Here is a 23,371-nt window from a genome sequence, read left to right on the forward strand (position 1 = left end):
TTATTTTCAATTAAGGTGAAGCACTTCGTCATTATACAGCTACAACTAATTACGATTAGTTCTTCCAAAACTTTGATAACTAAAATAATGTGGTGAATAATTTTCTTTAATGGAACGCATTTGATATGTTTCATATTATGTTGATAGTAAAAATAGTTGGGATTTATGTGCAGATGCAATTTTTCCATTTTTGGGCCATAAGAGCCATAACCAACACGAGGCTAAGAAATTAGATTTGTACAGTTTTTTTTTACTCTTTTATACAAATTTTAATTCTTTTTATACATTATTTTAATATGGATGTTGAATATATGATTTAGGAGATTTACTTTGATGTATTATATTGTTGGACTTGAATAATTTGTGATATTGACCTTTTATTTGGAAAAATAAGATACTAGGGTAGTAGATTTAGAATAAAAATTTCAGGATTTTGCTTTGAATTATTGTAGTGAAAAATTAACGGTTTTAGTTTGATTTTTTATGATATTTCTATTATATGCTAATGTGGAAACATCAGGTAAAAAATTAGATAGTATTATCAATTAATTATCAGTATTTGAATTAAATATTACCTAAGGGGTCGTCACTTGGTGTGATGGTAAAAGGCACGGGTAGGCAGCACAAAAGCATGGGTTAGAGTCCTGAGAACGGCCACTTTGTGCATAAAAAGCCAAAGGTTATGACCCTTTTCCAGCCCACCCCTCATGGGACCCTGCGTAGGCAAGACCAACAACGGGTTACGGCCCTTTTTATTTGAATTAAATATTGCTTATTCTATTTTGATCGTACACTGATAAATATACAAATTTAGGAATAAATAATAAATTTTTTATATTTTTATATTTTATATCAATTGATAATATTTGTCAAAAATAGTTAACATGAATATAATTAATCAATCTTATTCAATTAGAAACAACTTAATAATCGAATGATGTCTTTTTGAAAATATTATTCAAAATGAAAATTTATTCAATTATAACTAAATTAGATCACATGCAACCCACGTTCATAACACTAGTTATATATTAAGTAAGAGGAATACCCTCGCTATTATTGTGTCACATGTCCTTTTATTTTTTTTCTATAATTACCTTCTCTCTCTCTCCAATCTCTCCCTCCCTCTTCCCACACTCTAAAGTTCCTAAAATCCATTATCTCTCTCTCCTTCGTCCCAATACCAATTTAAGGTTCCGAAAATTGATGCTTAGAAATAAGGTTCTTAAATAGAATGAGCTTATTTAGGAAATACGCTACTTTTTTTTTCTCTCCAACTAACTTTATCTATCATTATCTAAAAAAAAATGATGTGTGAAGATAAGATTCCTAAAATTGGTACATAGAGATCATGATAGAATGATATAGGAAGAGAGATAAATAGAATGAACTTATTTAAGAAACATGATCTTTCTCTCTCTAACGAACTCTATCTATCATCATCTAGAAAGAGAGAGAGATATAGAGTAAGCTTCGTTAGGAAACATGCTTTTTTTCTCTCTCCAAAAAATTCTCTCTATCATCATCTAGAAAGAGAGAGATAAATAGAATGAGCTTATTTAGGAACATGTTTTTTCTTTCTCTCTTTCCAATGAACTCTCTTTATCATTTAAACATATTGCAATCTATAAATCTTCCTAAATCACTCTCTAGGAAACTTTATCTCCCTTTATTCTTTCCTAAACAACGAGCAAATATGTTTATCTTTTTAAATCTCGTCTCAATAAACTCATCTCCCTCTCAAGTCTCACCTATATATCACATATTCGTTTATAGCCTCTAAGCTATCATGGTATTCTTCTTCATATTGGAGGTAACTCTCTTTTCTTCTTCTTTTCATAGATTATTTACAAATTGATTGATTTTTTAAATCTTTTTAATTGTTATGGTTGGGTGTTTCCATGGATAGGTTTTAGCTTCATGGAGATGTGACTCTCACATCCTCTATCTTGATCAGCCCACGACAGTGATTAGCATATTGATACGATAAATCTTGTAATGTCACTTGAAATGATGTACCCATACCCATCGTTATAAGAGGTGTATACTTCCTCAAATCACTCCTCAAATGTGACAATCCATTTCCCAGATTGGAGAGGCTTGTGCAATAGGTTGAGGTATAAAGGGAATTTTTTCTAAATTGGAGAGGCTTGTGAACCAAGTTAAGGTTATCCAATTCACTCTGTCGAACTTTTATCAAACAAACCGATTCTCTCTCTCTTGAACATTCATCAAACAATGAAAGAAAGAAAAATCAAAGTATAAAGCACAAAAACAAATAAATATATTCTCATTTGTAAAAGAATCCATTAATGCTCTCAAATACAATTCTCTCTCTAGCCCCTCATTAAGAGTCTCAATAAATACATGAAAACAAAGAAACCATATTACACAAACAAAGAAACCATATTACACAATATCGTTTACATTCATGGATCAAAGAAAAAACAAACCTAAACTGAAAGAAAACTAGTAATTAAAAAAAAATATCAAAAATATCACATAAGAAAGTAAAGTTTACCGTACCACTCAGGGGAGGAAGACGACCTGTACAATAAATTGAAAGTTGAAAGAATACTATAGAGAAAGAATGAGAGAGAGAGAGAGAGAGAGAGAGAGAGAGAGAGAGAGAGAGGCCTGTTTTAAATCGTGCATATATAAAACCCATGAATCTTGTTTCTAAAAATACTGCATGTAATTGGTATGAATATATGTAATAGGCATGAATATATATACATATATGGGAAATGACATTGTGAGACCCTCCCACACCCATGTGTGTAGCACCCCAAAGGATCACCACCCATGTGATAACATTTTTAGATATTTGTGTCAAATTTAATGGTAATCCTTTAGGGGTCCTACACACATGGATGTGGGAGGGTCTCATAAGATCATATATATATATATATATATATATTCCTTCTTCTTTTTTTGATATTTTTCTCCATCCACTTTTTCCTACAACCCATGGAGAGAGATCATAAATATTATCATATAAAATATTATTATATATCATATAAAATATTATGATTGGGTGTTTCCATTGCTAGGTTTTAAGTTTATGGAGAGTCATGCTTCTATCTATTAATATATATTTCGTTAACCATAGCGATTAAAAATTAGTGAAAGGTTATTTGATGAAGAAAGATTGAACAATCTATAGAAGAGGATGACTTCTTCTTTGAGCTCTTAACGGATAGAGTTTTTCTCTCCAGACGTATGTGAGGTTTGTTTTTTTTTTTATCTCTGTCTCTTGATCTAATATTCAGCTTGGTAATGATCTGATGTCTTTTTTTTCTTTTCGGACATGTGTTTGTGTTTTTCTTAAGAATTGATGGATGCTCTTTGTTTCTATTTTATGTCTTTTATTTGGTTCTTAGGTTTTGCTTTCTCTTCTTTTGTGTTGTTATGGGCTAGACACATAATATTTTCTAATATATTGATGTACAAGTTAAGGTTTTGATCATGGAAGAAGGATTTTTTTCTTTTTTATAAGTTTAGATCACGTATATACACACACATTATGAAATTTGAAAAGCGATCTTTTGTAGCAAGGAGTTTTTAGAGAGTAAGAGGCCATGGCGAGAAAGACATCTTGCTACCTTTCTCTTCCATGTAAAAAGAAAAAGCATGCAGGTACCTAAGGGGAAGAAGAATATTTACGATGCTATATGCTGTCATATAATGTATGATTTCTCTAATTACTTAAGACATTAGAGTTTTGCAGTCGCCTTTGATTCTTTTATATGAATTTTAATTCTTTTTTATACATTATTTTACTAGGGAATTTGAACATCTGATCTAGGAGATTTACTTTGATGTATTATATTGTTGGGCTTGAATAATTTGTGACATTATCTTTTTATTTGGAAAAAGGGACTCACTATTTTTTGAGAAGACAATTTTTATTTTTTGCATGTAGACTTTTTAGCAATTTTAGATCCCTTTATTTAGAATAAAATTTTTAGGATTTCCTTGAAATTATTGAGTAAAAAATTAAGGGTTTTAGTTTGATTTATTACGATATTTCTATTATTTGCTAATGTGATTTACTGATAAACATAAGGTAAATAATTATATAGTATCATCAATTACTTATCAGTATTTGAATTAAAGATTACTTATTCTATTTTGATCGTATAGTGATAATATATAATTTTAGTAAAAAATAATGAAAAGTTTATATTTTTATCTTTTATATCAATTAATAGTATTTGTCAAAAAATAGTTAACTTGAATATAATTAATTATTCTTATTCAATTAAAACCAACTTAATAATTTAATGATGCCTTTTCAAAAATGTTATTTCAAAATAAAAAAAATTTCAATTTTGACTAAATCAGATTACGTGCAACGTACCAGCATAACACTAGTAATTTATTAAATGATTATAAATCAATCAACATATCTAAATTCATGAACTCTGACTATATCCATACATATTTGGACATCACAAAATCCCTGTATTCTGAATACATGTAAACACAAATGTGGCCGAGATGTGTACACATGAGAGAACTTGCTTCATCTACGTTTTTTATAGCCTCAAAAGAATCGTCAGCACTAACTAACTGCCTATAAGAACAAATGAAATAAATAAGAACAAAGAAATAAATCTTCAGCAGCCTGAACATGGTCATTACTAGTGTGCTCCCCTTGACCAAAAATCGAGAAAAAAAAGGCATGGTCTCTAGGAAAAAAAGGGCAAACATCGAATCTCCAAATCATATCACTCTCTGCATCTGCTTATAATGCTTGAGATTCAAGGTTGTGGGGCGTTTGCAGCTTCGCCATTCACTATAACTGCATTTGCACCCCAAAATTGTTAAAGGCAATAAGAAGTCCACTACATTTGATACTAAACCTCACAAAATAACTAGGACAATAAATGTAAGAGGTGGATACCACTTGTTTCTTATTTATTGGGCAATCCAATCATATTTTATTTTATTTATTGTATTTTCTAATAGCATTAGGAACTAGACAGCTTTAGCATTTCAAGATGAGATTTTTACATTTCTTACTTTCATACCAGTTCATATTAGTTTGAAAGTAACTATAAAATTTTTTTTTAGTTAACCAACTTGATTGTGTAACTTAAGGGTAATGAAGCCCAACATTAAATAGATCAAAGCATTGATGGCTATGGAGATCCAAAAGAAAAGAAATGAATAGATGGTTAATGCAACGTACATGTCAATGGGTTTCGTTAAAGTTGCAAAAACAAAGAAAACAGGAGTTGGGTCAGCATAATACTTAAGTAAAAGATATGAATAGAAGTTACCATATTTTAATTTTAGTAAGCTACAAATGCAGAAGTTTCACTTTTGTTAGAATTAAAATGAAATAATGAAAAAGACACAAAGATGGCCACAATGCCAAAGAATGATAAGAGCGAGATAGAAATATATCAAATTTGTAGAAAGCAAAATTCAGTTCTATTACAGAGGTTTTTAGATATACAATGGATATTGATTGCATACCCCACTTCGCAAACCCCTTCCCCGATCTTTTCCTTTCGATCTGTGAAGGATAACATTGTCCATTAATACCCACCGTACTAGGTAAGTCTGAATACTCATCCAGACATATATCGGTGCATTTGCAGGCTAGAAAAGGGGGAAAAAAGAACAACAAAAGACAGAGAAAACAAATGAAAAAAAAGAACAACAAAAGACAAAGAAAACAAATGAAAAAAAAGAACAAAAGACAGAAAACAAATGAAAAAAAAGAACAACAAAAGACAAAGAAAACAAATGAAATGAAAAGAATAATAGTAACATGAAACTTTGGGAGTGAAAAAATGAAGACTATAGAACTCAAATGAAAAATGAATTCAAATTAAAAAATGCAACAGAGCATAATATTCTTTTGCTCATTTCTAGAGCTACAAATTCAGAAGTCTCAAACCAAGGCAGTACTCAGTACATGACAGATTAGGATAGCACTCTAAGTGGAAAGTGATGGAGTATTTTGTTACAATGAAAGTGTAAATAATATTTTAGCAATTTAAAAGAAAAATTAGCAGCATGTTGGCCAATATAAGATTAGAGGGAATGCCTACCCAACAAAGCTTCTCATCTCTTTTATCAGTGAAACTATCAGCACTTAAAATACAACATCAATAGATACAAATGGACACACATTTTCAGTGACATTTTTCCCTATAAAAGAATTATAAGGAAAAATAGAGATTAGTAGTAGGAAAACTACTCATATTATACAACCAACACAGTCAGGATGTTTACAGAACGGGCAGCAAAATGTCGTATCAAGCTTGGGTAGCTTCTTCATTGGAGGGTATCCAGCTTGGGTAGCTTCTTCATTGGAGGGTATCAAGCTTGGGTAGCTTCTTCATTGCAGGAGACTTAATCATGGACTTCCTCTTTCCCATATTTCAAATATTCAGTTCAGACATTGGTTGAAATAATCAACTCACATATCCTATAAATTGAACAATTATGTCAAGTAATAAATGATAGCTAATGCCAATTCCAAAAGAAAATAGAGAAAAATAATAAGGAGAAGAAGCCATTTCATAAAGAGGTTAAACCCTAATTACATAACTACAGAGTGAACAAATATAATAAAAAAAAAGGGGCAAATAATGCATAGACTGATACAGAATATTGCTAGAATCAAAACTGTTTAATCCACATTCCAATTAAAGCAATTGTCGATTTCACAGAAGTAATCAGAGAGAAACAGTGGATTGGAGTGTATATTAGCATTAATTGGATATGTTTCTATTTGGATATCAATATCTTACACTCTTGGTTTACTTATTGAATTTATATGTTCTAACCATTATATTGAATTTCTTATCAATTCTTGCAATGCATCATATGATTATTCATGAATGCATTCATGACCCCAAACTTGCATGACCAAGTAAGATTTATGAAAAGTTTTCAAGCAAATGGTATCATACCTTATAAGGACAAAAGGAAAATAACTTTCTAAAACCTAAATATGATCAAGATTAAAGAGTAAATAATGAATGCATGTACATAAAGGCCTAAACCCCATAAACCTCAGAACTGTAAACCATATATTAGTACATGGAAGGGCTTACAAAGTTACAATTAAAGCCTTGAAGACTTATCATATGCCACAATTCCAGTCAAATTATGACCAAATCAAACCCTAAAACCAAACCATAGAAAGAGAGTCGACAAGAGAGAGTGAAATATACAAATCCTAATTCCTTACCATTGACAACCTCAACCATATATCACATCATGCAAATACAGAGAGAGAAAAGAACAACTATACATAGAGAAACCAAACTAACTTATTTCATACCGAGGGTACAGATAACAGAGGAGGAAAGAAACCCTAAAAAAAGAAAGTTAAATAATAAGTCTGAAATCTCAAACACCAAATTCTTTAAATGGAGAAAAAAAGAAGAGAAAAACCGAAATCTTAAAACCTTAAAGACCTTGAATCTCTGCAAAGACCAATTAGGACAACATAGCACTAAACATGGAAAAAGCAAGAAAAAGGAAAAAGAAAAAAAGAAATAGAAGAAGTAGAGAATATAACTGATTGCATGAGAGTTTCTTAGGGAAATTGTGGATTTCCGCCAAAATTTGTAGAAATCTCTCCTTACAGAAGATTGTCCGACATATATATATATATATAAAGAAAAAGGAGAATTCTGCTTTAAATACGACTTCTTGCAAAAATAGGGAATCTTATTTCAAACAAAAAATTCCTAAGAAAATACCAAAGTAGGAAAAAAAGAGGGGTGTGTCCAAGTTTTGAATTTTTTTTTATTTCTTTTATTTTTTTATTGTGAATTTGTTGAAACCTAACCCTTGTTCTACAAGGAAAAAAGAGAAACCCAACATGAATTCTCAGGTTTTGAAAAGATTAGAGATAGAAAGAGGGCTCATCTGTATAGAGAGAAACCCAACCTGATGTTCAGGTTTTACAGAACTTTAGATAGCAAAAAACGCCACAAAACGAGAGAGAGACTAACAAAAATAACTTTTCAACATGAATAGAGAGAGAGGAAATCGAGAGAGAGGAAATCCCATATTAAATGGAAATCAAGAAATTCCAAGATTTTACATACGCTCATCTCAATTTAAAATTTCAAGAGAGAGTTTCATTTGCAATTTTTATCGCAGTTCGTGTCCTAATAGATATGGGAATCAAAAAAATCCAAAATTTTATAGGTTTCAATCAAACGAACTGTATGTACGATGCCACGTGTCTTCTTAAGAATGCTTGCAATTTGAATCTGGTCTCATTGTCTCGTAGCCTTCTTTTTGGTTGATTTTTCCACATTGCACTGATCCACTAGAGAAAAAGTTGTTCAGATCTTAGAAAATCTTCTAATTGATAAATTTGGAAAAAATTAAATTATTTATTTATTATATTAGGAAGTTACAGTCATCATTAACTATTAAATTTGAAATCGGGTGGTTGAGAATGTGTTATTATTTGAGCACAAAGTCCAAAATAAAATTTATTAAAAATTGTGACACATTTTTATCTAGGAAAAGTATATAGTGAGACTATTTACCTTTGATACAAGGAGGTCACATTTAATCTTGACCATTGGATGTGAAATTGGATGGTTGCATTATTTCATTGATCATGCTCATAGTTCAAAAGAAATTTTTTTGAACTTTGTGACGCATGCAAGATATCATATTTCACATTGGATGATTGTAAGTGATTGTGACTTCCCCATACAAAAGGTAAACGGTTTTATTGTATACAACTCTTTTTATCTATTAGATTTCACATCCAATAACTAAAAGTGATTGTATGATTCTGACCACTTTGTACCAAAAATACAATCTCATAGTATACGATCCCTATAAATTGTACATGTCATAATATATAATTTACCTATATCATTTTGGATGTTTATAAATTTATTAGATTTGTACTAATTTTGAAACTTTCAAATCTATAATATAAAAAAAATTATACATGGAATTGATTAGATTTGTACTAATTTCGAAACTTTCAGATATATAATATAAAAAAATTATACATGGCTACAATCTAATAGCTTAGGTGTGTCACAAAGTTCCAAAAAATTTCTTTTGAACTTTGAGCTTGGTCAATGAAATAAATGTAGCCACCAAATTTCATATCTAATGGTCAAGATTCATTGTGAACACCTTGTGCAAAAGGTAATTGGTCTCATTATGCACTTTCTCTTAAGAAATATAATTTGAATCTTTCTTGATTTCGACGCGCATGAGCTTTATCTCAAGATGATATTTGCCACCCTTCGATATTGTAAATTGTGTGCATAAGTAAGGGCAGTTCGTCATCGACATACAAAAAATAGAATGGTATTTTTTGATGTTCCAAAGCTCTATGCACCCAAGCCTGAAGCCCACAATAGACACTAGAGTCTTGTGTTATTTAGATAGAGAAAGAGCAAAAAACAAGTAGAGAGAGAGAGAGAAAGATAAGTACTTTGTTATGCTCTCTGGAATTTCGCAGATTATGGTATGAGAATATGTGTAATTTATATGAAAAAGATGACCCATTCTATAGAGCTCCAAGAGGCTATCCATTTGTTGTATCAACAGTCACAAGTTACACGCATGCCTTTAATCTCGATGGTTGTTGTAATAAGCATCCATCTCTTCAACGGCTAGGGACCATTAGATGTGAACTGCTACATGCATCTCAAGGCGGCTATCAGTTTCAGGTGCCTTGAGACTTCAACGGCTAGAGACAGTTATATTTTCCACACATGCCATGCTTGCAAAAAGATGTCGAGGCTCAAGCTTGACTCGTACACATGCGAGGGGCGCCTAAAGTGTAAAGTGTAATAAAGTGTAAAGTGCACCATCCAGCACCCTCGTGTCATCACTCTCACATTTATACTAAGAGTAATAGGCATGGGAATTCCTATAGTTAAATACCACTCAATCCATACTCTCCTATTTTATGTGGGACTAAAAACCCACATATCTCTCTCTATAAAATACAGTTTAGGAAAACCACACAAAAACCATATTGTCATTTTGCAAAAAACAAGTATTTTTCAAATAAAAAAAATACTCACACATATGTATATAGATATATGTATGCAAATATCTTAAGTATTTGAGATAAGATTAATTGCTCTTTTATGTCATTTTTCTATTGACTAAAACTTGTGCATAGAGAGAATTATTCATCAGGATTCATGAAATAAATATGAAAAAAGTTTTACATTGGCTACCAATCTAATACAACCCTCTTCTTTTTTTTCAAACTTGGGACCAGTATGCCCGGCTTGGGACCAACATGAGGCTTGGTACTGACATGAGCGGCTTGTTTAGGAAAGAAGTTCTCTTAGCAATTTGAACTATGTTAAGTAAAACTTGAACAAGACCTACATAAAGGGGCATCTTCAAAGAAAAAGATGCAAATGAAGAAATTGAAGACGAAAATTGAGTCAGAATTTCTAATAGTACATAGGGGTGGCAACAGGTCGGGTTCGGTTGGACCCAATCAAACCCAAATAATATTCAGATCTAAAATTTGGACCCATACCAAGACCCGTTGGGTCCCGGGTATGGGTGGATCCATTGCTACCCTATGACTATGAGCTTTGCTTTCTACTTTTTTCTCCTTTTTTTTGCCTTATGACTATGAGCTTCTTTTTTTTTGCCATAATACTGTAAATTTTGCCAATATTTATGACAATATAAACACTTAACCCGCACCTAAAGATAGATGATTGCCATCATATAGCTTATAACTACGGATACGGGTCGGGTCCGACTGGACCCAGACTCGAACTTGAATAGTATTCAGGTCCAAAATTTAGACACATACTTGGACCTGAGGTCGGGTATACCTGTCGGGTCCATTGTCCCCACTAGTACAGAAAAACATTTTCAGTACTTTTTTATCTTCCTTAGCCAGGGGCCACAAGAACTTGATCACATATAAGGAGCTCACATGATTGATATCTTAAGTGTAACAATTTGTTACGTCACATATTCTTTCCCTTTATCATCCCCCTTTTGTGGAGGAGGCTGCATCATGTTGATGAATTAGTGCACTTTGTACAATTATAGTGCTACATTACACTTGTTTAGCACTACTAGGTGTATCTTACTTGGTTGCTTATTATATTTCTTTCGAATATGATTATGACAACTTTCTTGTTAAAATAATTAAGATGATGACAACTAGAGTATTAGAGCATCCATCAAACTTGCAGCATTTGATCCTTTTTTCTAGAAATGTCATGGACTAAAAAAGGAAAAAAATAAATACCCACTAATTTTTATTTTCTATAGTTTAATGAAGCATTTATATTGTAGGATTTTTTTGGCACTTCTAATCTTTGATGTTTTCCAAATTTATGTCTTTTGACCTGCACGTGTGCATGAACGTGCCATTACATCACGTTTCTTAATACCAAAATATCTTTGGGGGGCACACACTCCCTCCACTAATGGTATTTTTTAGAACCCAAGATAACTTAGCCACCCAAAAAGGTCAAAAAGCTATAAGGGGAGCAAAACTCCTTTTCTCCTTTTATTTGCATTACTTTATGTCTTCTTACTCAAATTTCTCTTCACATCACTCCTCATAAAATGATTCGCCTTCACGTCCCGGGATGAAATTTAGCGAGTCGGCCGACTCACTAGCCCGCGCAATCACAAACGTCCATCTTTAAGATGAGCATCTACAACTAAAGATTCCTCTCCAATGAATAGAAAAATATTCCAATAAAAATATTTTAAAATTTTATGTTATTATATTATATCTTTTATATTCATGATCATCATAGTAGTGTAGATCATGGATCTCGACAAATTTGGATCCAAAGATCGATACAAATAATGGGTGCTCAAGGGAGCCTGCATGAAAATAGTATGCGTCCGGGGGACTCCTAAAAACCTGTTCCTCCATTGATTTAAAGTCAAGAAGTTTATATGGAGCCGAGGCTCTAAACAATCACATTTGAGCCTACCTCAAAAATTTAACTTGACGAGATTATTTTGATGCCCAAAAATCCTCAAATTGATCTTCTCGACATCAAGATGCATGGACATAAGAAAAAAATTGATTTCAAATTTTTGAAAATAGTGTATTTTGTAATGCATTTTTTGACCGTCAATTTTCAAGATTTTCAAGTTTTCATAGATCTTTATCTTCATCATTCTTGAAGCTTTAAACTTTATAAATAAAGATGAAAATATATTTTAAGGCTATCACACAAATTTTCAGTGTTGAAACCACATTTTTTTTAACTATTTAAAAACTAAGCTCTAATTTAATTGTTTATTTAGAGCCTAAGCTCTATACAAACCCCACCCATTAACAAATCACAAGTACATAAAATAAAGACAGCAATAAAAAGTACTTTTCAAAAGAAGTTAAGACAGGCCATAATATAAAAGCAACTTTTTGATTGGAATAAAAATAGAAAAAAAGTAACTTTTGACTGCCATAATACAACGAAAACCCCAAATGTGGAAGAAACATCGGATATTGAAGTACAACTGCTTTAAGGAGTTGAAAGGAACAAATATCAAACATATAAAATGTATATTGAGTGTGTACCTTAAATGAACAAAACAAAAGATAGAACCAATATATTTTTCACAACGTGTGGTAATCGAACAATTGATTATCTTATATTCTAATATTATTTATACTAACTAACTAGGTATAAGGCATTAAAGACTTTATTATTCCAGTGCAAAAACCTAGAGTTCTATAAGCACTAGATAATTATCCAAACCTCTTTCTTAACTACACGTCCTCATTACTTATATGGAAATATGCAAAGAACAATTGTTTCATGCAGGCTGGCCTGCATTTCTGCAATATGCGGTCTAGAGGTGGAAAGCATCCGTCTTAAAAATGAATGCAAGTAGGTGGTTCATCTAAAAATAATTGTAACTAACAGTCCAAATATTTTTTTAATATAATTATTATTTTTAGTTTTCAATTTTTTATTTTTTATTTTTTATTTTTCATTTTTCATATTCATGATCTCCATATTAAAGATTATATATTCTCTAAAATTAGGATCAAATTATATTTAAAAAATATATTTATTGCGAAGCCCGTATTTCTACAATATACGGGCTGACTGTATGCTAACCGCATCCATAAGCAAATAGCAAATATTTTCCTATAATTTAAAACACATCATGGCTAATACAAAATCGAGACCTATATAACATGATAAATATGTGATGAAATAAAATTGGTGATTTTGATCAGAATCGCTCGATCTGGATTGAAATTTGCTCAATCTGGGTTGGATTTCACCCTACCCATTCCAGATCCTCTAATATATGAGGATCGTATTCCCCTTGAACCAACTTGTTCTAATTTTGTTGATGTTTATTCTTAAATATTTTCATGTTTTAAAATTTGTTTCTTTTTATTTTGTTTTTTCAAAAATAAGAAATCAGATTCCTCTAGTGATGATTTTTATATTTTCATGACTTTTTAAATACTTTCATGATGAAAGTTTTTAAATTTTTTAAGAACTTTTATATTTTGAAATAGTGATGGCTTAATTTTCAGAATAATAATATCACTATTATGTGCAATTATAAAGTTTTGTAATTTGTACAGTGCAGATCCAATACACCACCAGTTGGGAGACGCAATTTTGTTCATGTGAAAGGCTCTAAAAGAGCAAAAAGAATACCCTAAAGAATATGGATGAAAGTAGTGAGAAAAGATATGATGACTTATAGTCTTACTGAAGGTATAGTCCTTGATAGAGCATAATGGTGGAATAAGATTTGCAGCTTATCCCGATTATTTGAGATAAAGCTTTGATGATGATGATAAAGTTTTATGCTTTAAAATTTATTGTGCCTAATTTATCTTCTTTTATTATTATGCTTTTTGAAATTTCAAAATAAATTTTGTTATATTTTAACAAGAATGGGAAACAGGATCCCAAATGGACTGTTTCTGATATATTTCTAATTCCAATGATTTTTTATATTTTACAAAATGTGAGGTACCTTTCACAATGTGCGTTTTGTTTTATTCTGCCAATGATTATTGATTGAAGTTGTCTGTTTTAGTCCATATTGAAGTGTTCTTAACGTATATGCTTTACAGAGACGGATGATAGTGCACATATGTATTTTGTTTAATTTTTATAGAGATCTTTGCACTTTTTAATTATATAATTGAAAGTTTTTGTTGCATTTTATTATTTTATTTGTTTTCATTTTCTTCTTTGCATTTATATAATATCGTTCACAATCTTATTTTGATTTTATCATATTTTAATGATTCCCTGTCTTATTTTGAGATACTTGCTATTAAAGTATTTGATTAAAAATCTTATGATTGCTAATAACCTTTATACTCGACCTATATTTATTTGTTAAACTTTGTATCTTTCGATTAAATAAAAATAATGTCTCTTTTATAAGATGATGCTTAAAATTTAAGTATCTTTGTATTAAATAAAAAATATTGTTTCTTTTATAAGATGGTGCTTAAAGCTATCCAGTACAAAAGCAAAGCCCGTACAGTCCACTAGTGGAAAAGAAACCGAAATGAATGTCGAGGGACAAATGAAAAGAAGAAATAAACACATGAGACACACCATATTATCGTTGAAGATTCGTGAACGAATGGCAAGGGGTCACAATAAGAAATAAACACATGAACCCAAACGACAAATTACATTGCAATTGAAGATTTTGTGCGTATCGTGGTTTTTAAAAATGGTGATCCGGATTATAACTGGCAAATTTGTATTGGGAATTGAAAGGCCCGATCCGGTTAACACAAAATATCAATTACTGGCCCGTTCCCTCTAATGAGTTGCCGGTTCTAGCAAAGAATTGCCAGAATTGGCCCCACTTTTTATTTTTTTGTTACTCTAATTTATTTTTTATTTTATTGGCTGATTCACTCAACCAGATCGCCCCACTAGAAAACCGGTCTGGTTCAATAGATCGGTGGACTGGATTGGCAATCAGGCTGGTGCATTGGCCTGTAAAAATATAAAAATAGAAAAAATAAAAATGGTGGGGTTAGTTTTGATTGATTATCTGACAGAATCGGTTGATTTATAGAGAGAATCGACCAATTCCTGATATTTTGGGAGAACTGAAACTGCCTGATCGGTTTCGATTAGGATTACAATTTTTTTAAACCTTGGTCCACATTCTTAGCTATCCCATCTCTCACTACTTTGAAGTTGGACTTTGACCCAGGCTCGGAACTGGCTTGAGCCAAGCAAGTCCAAAAAAGATAAAAATGAAAAAAGTGTTCGTTTAGTTGTATTTTGATAAAAAGTTGAATAAATGACTCGTCCTAATGGAAAAAAATCCTTTGAAATCAAAACTACTATTTTTGAGCGATTTTTGGCAACATTTGAAAAATAAAAAAAGTAGATCAATACCTTTTTTAGGTGAAATTTTCGAGCAGTTCTGGAATATGTCATTGGGCAAATTTTTGGGCATCCCGATTAAGTGATTATGAGATTTGAATTAGTGTGAATGTAATTGATTGAAAGTTTAAAACTGAATGGGAAGTTTTATAGAACGGCCATACTTTATTGGATGGAATGTTGGACAGTCAAGAAACACTATATCCACAGCACAAGTGTAGCTCAGATGAAGATATCGAGTTGTATGAGTGGCATGACAAGAAAGGATACAATTCAAAATGGATACATATAAAAGAACTTAAAGGTGGCTCTAATCGATGATAAGACGAAAGAAAATAAACTTAGAGGTGCAGCGTAGACTTAATACAACACTGGTTAAAAATGACGGTATGATTTAAGATGAACTCTCTAAACCGGTAAGAAAAAGTACCAAAAAGACATGGATGGAAGTAATCAGAAAAGATATAGCCGAACATGATTTATGTACCCAACCTCAAATAGTTGGCATAAAGTTCAAATGATGATGATGATGAAATTGTTTTTGTATAAAAGGGGAAATAAAATTAATAAAAAAATCATATTTAAAATAATTGTAATTCATATTTAAAGTTATTATAAATCAAATTTAAAATTATTTTGAATCTGATTTTCATAAAATATGAATCGACAACATTTTTGCATATTCATACGACGTTTAAATTGGGGAAATTAAACTTTTTTTGTTTTTCCTTTTTGCATACAACTCATTATATCTTATCTATTTTTCCGATCTAATCTGATCATTCAAATAAATTTAATTTGAGATATTTTGCATATTTTATAGTTTTTGGCTTTTTGCATGTTTGGGTGGATTCATTCCGAGCCCCGATAAGCTAAAAGATGTCTAAATTTTAAAAAATTTGAAATCTATTTGAACCAAATTGAAATACAATTCAATCCAGGAAATATCCACATTCAAATTGTTATTCTATTTTTATATTTTTCTTATTTTAGTTCCAATTAAGCTTAAAAATGCATATTTGAGATAAATTTTTCTTTTATTTTTTTATTTTTTTTATTTTTTTTATTTTTTAAAAAAAAATCATTTGCCCTCGTAGTTGAGAACGTAAGCCAGGTTTTTAAACATGAGGTCAAATGAAGAGTACACGTGTCACGGTTGGCCCTATCACACGTTGCACATTATCATTAGACCCCATTATAGGTTTCCATGTTCAACTGCAACTAGCTTAACCAGGTTCAGACCATCCTACCCTAGGATCAGACCACTCTACACTGAATAAGTTGTGGGTTAAGTGTACTCAAAGCGGTCTAACTTCAGATCAAACTACTTTAATTAACTTTTAAAACATATACAAAAAGATATAAATCATAATATAAAATACAAAAATAGTAAAAAATATTGTTCAATATTATTTGGTTAATCTAATCGATCAAAATTGGCCATTTAAATAAGTTAAAACCGGTTAAATATAGATTTTGACTGATTTTCGATTAATTTTATTTTTACTTTAGACTGAACTAGCCAAAGCATCTGCTTTGCAGTCCGACTGGTCCGATCCGAGGTCTAGAATACAAAAGGTGCAACATATTTTATACCCTTTTAAAATCTAACTACGTATCACAATCTTTCACCAAAGGATAAAAAATAGTTATTTCCTATAACATGTTATAGATAATCATTTTCTTTATCCATGGAAAAAATCTACTGGCCTTTTTCCTAAGCAATTTATAAAGGGAAAAGTTTCTATACTTCGCCTACAGCATAGAAAATCTATGCTTCCCCTACCATCCAGCTGTCCAAGTTTGATCAAGAGAGCCACTCACCATTTGATCTTAGATTTGACATCTCAAAGTATTTTATTTTTAGTTTTTTTTATACAAATTGTATGAATATAAAATTTGGTTCGTGTCATCTTTTCATCGGGACATACCTATAAAAAATATTAAAAATAATATTTAGATAACATATAATGATCAAAATACCCCTTGAAACTTTCAAGGGTATTTTGGTTATTTTATTTTATTGAAAATATTTTTTAAATATTTTTTGCTAGTGCGAGTTTAATGGAGGAATGTACGCCCAAAATTTGGTATCAAAATAGTTTATAGAAAAAATTAAAAATAAAATAGGGTAGAGACATGACATTGTGATTGGGACAATCTTAGCCCTCCATTCAGAATGGACGGTTGGATAAGGGGAAGTATATAAGCTTTATGCTGTAGGGGAAGCATAAAAAGCTTGCCCATTTGTAAATAGGAAAAATAATTCTTGTGTCGAGGTATGCACTCTATAATAGCGACCCCTGATGCATGTATCATCCAACTTGGATATGGATGCTAGAAAATGACGGTCCTAAAAAATTTTGAAATCAATGGTGTGCAAATTATATTCAAAATTTTTTATTTTTATTTATAAAATTTATTTATTTTCAGGTTCTTACCCATCATGATTTAGATTTTCATGCCTTAAAATTGTGAATCAAAATTCATCTCCAGAATAGACTCATTCAAATAGATGAGTTGGCCAACTCATAAAAACATTGTCCCCGTAGATATATTATTATCATTACCGTTACTAGGGAAAATATGAATCAACCGGTCTCTTCAAATGAACAATGAAGTGGTTAAGTCAATCAATTTAACAATAAAGTAAAGCTTGAGTCAATCAATTTTACATTGAAGTAATTACTTTATGAATTACTTCACTTTAGTGTCCCTTCAATTATTCTGTTTGGAAATTCATAAACTGCTAGTATTTTAAGTTTGAGTCCTTGAATCATTGAAGGCATGTTGGTAATTTGGCTAAAAGCCTTACTTCAACAATATGACCAAAATATAGTTGTTTGTGACAGATTCCAAACTTCAAACATAATTTTTCACTAAAAACCTTGCTCCTTGTTTGGAACCCAAAACATGAGTCTTTATGCCTTTTGGCTTAGGTAATTAACCACTTGTTCAAGTTTCTTTAATAAAAAAGCATGTTCTTATATAGAATTTAAACTAGTGACATTATTTAGGTCATCTAACTAAAGTGTGAATTAAATTACTAAAATACCTTCATTTGTTCAAGATTATAAACCTGAACAAGTCATTGCCGCCACCGCCGCCGCTGCCGCCACCACCACCACCACCACCTTTAATAGTTTTTGGGGATTTAGTTTCAAAAAGTCCATCGTACCATGATTTGGAATAACCACCACCTTTAATGGTTTTTGGGGATTTAGTTTCAAAAAGTCCATCGTACCATGATTTGGAATAACTAAAAAAGGTAAAACATTAAATTGTTAATAAACTAAAATTTTGAATCAAAATCCATCTCAAAAGTAGATTTAGGAGATATTTACCCATTTAAATAAATGAGTCCGCCGACTCATGAAAACGTTGTCCCCGTAGATATATTATTGTCATTATCGTTATTAGGGAAAATATGAATCAAACGGTATCTTCAAATAAACAGTGAAGTGGTTAAGTCAACAATTTAACAATAAAGTAATTACTACTTAGAGAACTGTTCATTTGCTGAGATACTGGATGCTTACCAAAAGAGGGGAATTGCACGTAAGGAAAGGGAGAATCTTCATGGATTGGCTTCCACCAATCGAAATTTTCGCGCATTTTAGATATGAATCAAACTGTCTCTTTAATGAAGTGGTTAAGTCAATCAATTTAACACTAAAGTAAAGGTTAAGTCAATCAAATTAACAATAGAGCTGTTAGGAAATTCTTAAACTGCTCGTATTTTAAGTTTGGATCCTTGAAGTATTGAAAGGCTAATAAAGTTACTTCAGCAATAGAACAAAAAAACAGCTATTTGCGACAGATTCCAAATTTTGAACATGATTTTTCACCAAACTGGCTCCTTGTTTGGAACCCAAAACAAGCATGAGTCTTTATGACTTTTTGCTTAGGTAATTAATACCAAAATGCCCCCACTTGTATAATATTGTCTTTAATTAAAAAACATGTTCTATATGGAATCTAAAGTAGCATTATTTAGGTCATTTGACTAAAGTGTGCATTAAATTATTAAAATGGCTTCATTTGTTCAAGATTACAAACCCATAACAATGGCCTTTTAGGTATTTTTTAACAAAATCTTCGAGAAAGTACATTCTAAACCGTAAATCACTTCATTAATAGAATTATTGATTTAACCACCTCTTTGATTTATCGGAGGTTGTTTGACCATTTGAATTATATTTTCCATCTTATATCATCATCATCATCACTACCACAACCGCCATCACCACCACCACAACCGCCATCACCACCACCACCATCTCTAATGGTTTTTGGGGAATTTATCAAATGGAAATGTTTATATAGACCGAGGCTCTAAACAATCAAATTTGACCCTAACTCAAAATTTTCATTAGAAGCCGTTGTTTTAATCTCGAATATCATCAAATTGATCATTTCGACATCAAGATGCATGGACCTGAGAAAAAAATGGATTTCAAGTTTGGAAATAGTGATTTTGTAAGGCATTTTTGGACCGTCAATTTTCAAGATTTTCAAAATTTTATAGATCTATTGGTCTACACTATTTTGAAGCTTTAAACTTTATAAATAACTATGAAAATATATTTTAAGGCTATAGCAAAGATTTTCAGTAGTGAAACCACATTTCTCGACACTATTTGAAGATATGCTCTAATTTGATTGTTTAGAGTCTAGGCTCTATACAAGCTGCACCTTTTATCAAAATACACCTAAGAGATAAGCTATTTAACAATCTAGCCATTTCTTTTGATTTAGTTTCAAAAATTCCGTCATAGCACATATGGCCATGACTTGGAATAATTGAAAAAAGGTGAAATATTAAATTGCTAATAAATTAAGTGTCTATTGTTAGTATCCCTTCTTTTTGTATAAAACCCATATAATGAAGTTGTACACAGCTTTCTAGAGTTGTTTACCATTGTATTTCTAGATAATCAATTAAGTTCTTTATGATAAGTAATCTAATTATTTTAAATGGTACACTTTGTATAAAGTGGCAACATTAATTGTAAAAGTATAATCTTCTATGCCGTGCATCTGAGTTGGATGGTGTTGATTTAATACATCTTTTAAAACAATATCAACAAAACGACATATCTTTTAATATAGCATCAGATCTACACCATCCAAATAAAATGTACATCATAGATTCACGCAACCTTACTCCTAATAATATTGCAACTTTGTATAAACTCATTTCTGTTTTAAAAGAAATTCATAAGTTTTAGGGCGGGTGCATTTCACGTCCCACCAAACTCAACCATAAATCGATTATTCTATGCCATATATCATCAAGTTAAGTTTTTCAATAGTAAGACATCAAGCCAATGGAACAAATCTAACAACATTTATTTTTTGGCCCAATGATGGCTTGAAAGTTTTAAACTTTATTTCCATTGCAAATTATTAAATTTAAAGCTTCAAGAATAGTGTAGATCAAACATATCTATGAACACTTGGAAATCTTGAAAATTGACGGTCCAGAAAAGTCTTAGAAGATGCACTATTTTTAAGTCTTGAAATCCATTTTTCTTATATCCATACATCTTAAGGTCAAAATAATTGATTTGGCGATTTGGCATCAAAACAATGTCTTCTAGTGAATTTTTTATATACGCCTTAATTTGATTGTTTAGAGCCTCACCCTTCTATAAATGTTTTCCTTTATAGATAAGGGAAACAATAAAGTATTTAGTGTTCTCACCCTTCTATAAACGTTTTCCTTTATAGATAAGGGAAACAATAAAGTATTTAGTGTTTTTGTCTTTTTCTCTTTTTGTCCTAATTTGGTATACTCGGAAAAGAACAAGAATAAAAATTATTTAAGGTTGCAACCTTAGTTGTAGTAAGGCCGTAGTAATCTATATTGTCTATTTTATTCGTAATATATAGATTTGACACTATATTAAAAGGCATGTTACTTTCAGACATTTTCTTGCAATATATGTCAAAATCTATACCGTTTAACAAAAATATACACTATAGAACATTACAACTTTACTGTAAATAAGATTGCTACTTTATCTAAGCTGCACCCAAAAAAACAAAGACTTAGGACTTGTTATTATAGTGAAAATTATAAATACTTGGAACCCTATTTTCTAGGCATTCCCTACTCTTCAAAAAAAAAAAAAAAAAAAAAAGGAAAAAAGAAAAATAGGAGCAACACTTTGTAAAGTACACCATTAACCACATAATTCTTTACTTTCACATCCAACCCTCCAAATAAAAAGGTGGTTTTATTTACGATAAAAATACCTTTATGACATATTTATTTTTTAGTTGTTGGATAGATCAGTGGGGACTATAGACTTTCAGGATCCTGCCTTTCTAAAAGCAGCGGCTCAGATGCATTTGCCGCTGAACAAACTGTATCATAACGCGTGTTAATCACTTGCGAGATGATCCAAGATATTTTGAGCTCTTTTCCCTACCATTTATATTTTGGGTTCCAATCCCGACCATATCTTAAAGCAAAAAAATGCCGAAATTTTGTGAATTATTTGGGGTTTGGACAATATGTGGGCAGCATCTAAAAAGAGGGTGCACTAGTGACTCACTACTAACTTGATTACGTATGTATCGTATGCCTAGCAGCTAGCACCATGAACAATGGTACTTTATCAATCCTCTTGGAACCAGCTCATCTCAATAATTGAATGGTGGATTTTACTAGCACCTGTGGGAGCATACTATACAATATTTCTTTTAGGCAGAAGACCTACTTCTTTATAATCCCAATGTGAATATAGTGGGAAAAGTTCATATATTAGAGTATCTAAATATTAGATGCGACAGCTAAAAATTAAACAATTCCTATTCAATATAAAAAAAGGTTTTTTTGGTTTTTTTTCATACGACTGTTTTCTTTTTTTTTTGGAGTTGGTGGATTGATTAGGGAGGCTACGTCCCAATTTTTGAGGAAGCCCTAGGTGGTCTTCACGATGTTGAAGTACAAGCATATCTCTTTCTTTTTTTGGTTTTTTTTTTTGGACCAGGTTTTAATATAATCAAAATTTGACATAATAAAGATTTGATCCAAAATATGAGTTTGTTAACCCATGGAGCCAAATGAGCACATGTAGAGGACTTGTTACGATGGCAGCTTATTGGGTAATCTAGGCCTAGTTGGTTTGGGGTGGTACGAGATTGACAGGGAAATGTAATTGTTGCATATGCCAGCCCGTTTGGGGTAACTACGACATAATTAATAGCTCTTTTCCATGGCTTGAAATTATTGGTGGAAAGGAATTTTGAAGTTGAGTTTGTTGTTGAAGGGTCTCGTTCAATGTTATCAAGTGGTGCAATAAATTTCTCTTGGCAACTTAAATTGATTGGTCGGCACATCTTTGACTTGATGTGTCATCGATTGTATACTTGACACATGTGTATAGGGAGGCCAATAAACATATTTATTGGCTAAGAGAGGAGTGGAATTGGATTATGCAGTGATCTATGATAATGTAAATTCCCTAATGTAATCCGTAATTATTTATAATAAATTTCTGAATTTCGTAAAAAAAAAAGAACTTCTTACCATGGTTTTGGATTTCACCCCTGTGCAAGATGAGCTTGCGTACCAAACCTAACATGGTGGTGTAATATCATAGAACACGTGGACCGCTGTTTTGACGTGTTCATGGATTTCATAGGTGTACAAGATGAGCTGCACGCTTATTGGCCTATGGCAGGTGTGTAAACCATAGTAATATATAATTTTTCAAACTTTTTATTTTTTACTTTTTTTCTTTTTTGAATCGATTGAGGCTGATAAGGGCTTATCCAAATCAGGGGTTTGGAATACGACCCAATGTCTAAAAAACCAATGATATGGATTGAGAATGGCCAATCTGGAGTGGGAATGGTCGATCAGTATTGGGAATCAGAATAGATCAACTTGGTTCTTTGTTGAAATCGGGAATTGGTCCAGTTCCTTTGGAATGGCCTGGTTATTTTAGAGGTTTGGTCGATCGTATGGTTCCCCACCAGTGTTTTAAAAA

The 23,371-nt window shown here is 31.4% G+C and overlaps 1 long non-coding RNA gene across 1 annotated transcript; it reads right to left on the reverse strand.

Annotated features, from left to right (window-relative positions):
• Positions 1-4,444: 4,444 nt before the first annotated feature.
• On the reverse strand, positions 4,445-8,292 carry LOC148782712 (uncharacterized). The gene is made up of 2 exons (XR_016052920.1): positions 5,488-8,292; positions 4,445-4,807 (listed from the first exon to the last, which is right to left on the reverse strand). It is a non-coding gene; the product is annotated as an uncharacterized LOC148782712 (long non-coding RNA).
• Positions 8,293-23,371: the final 15,079 nt, after the last annotated feature.

This window comes from Amborella trichopoda, chromosome 3 (genome assembly GCF_054954075.1).
Source record: "Amborella trichopoda isolate Santa Cruz 75 chromosome 3, AtrichopodaSantaCruz75HAP2 v2.0, whole genome shotgun sequence".
NCBI lineage: Eukaryota > Viridiplantae > Streptophyta > Magnoliopsida > Amborellales > Amborellaceae > Amborella > Amborella trichopoda.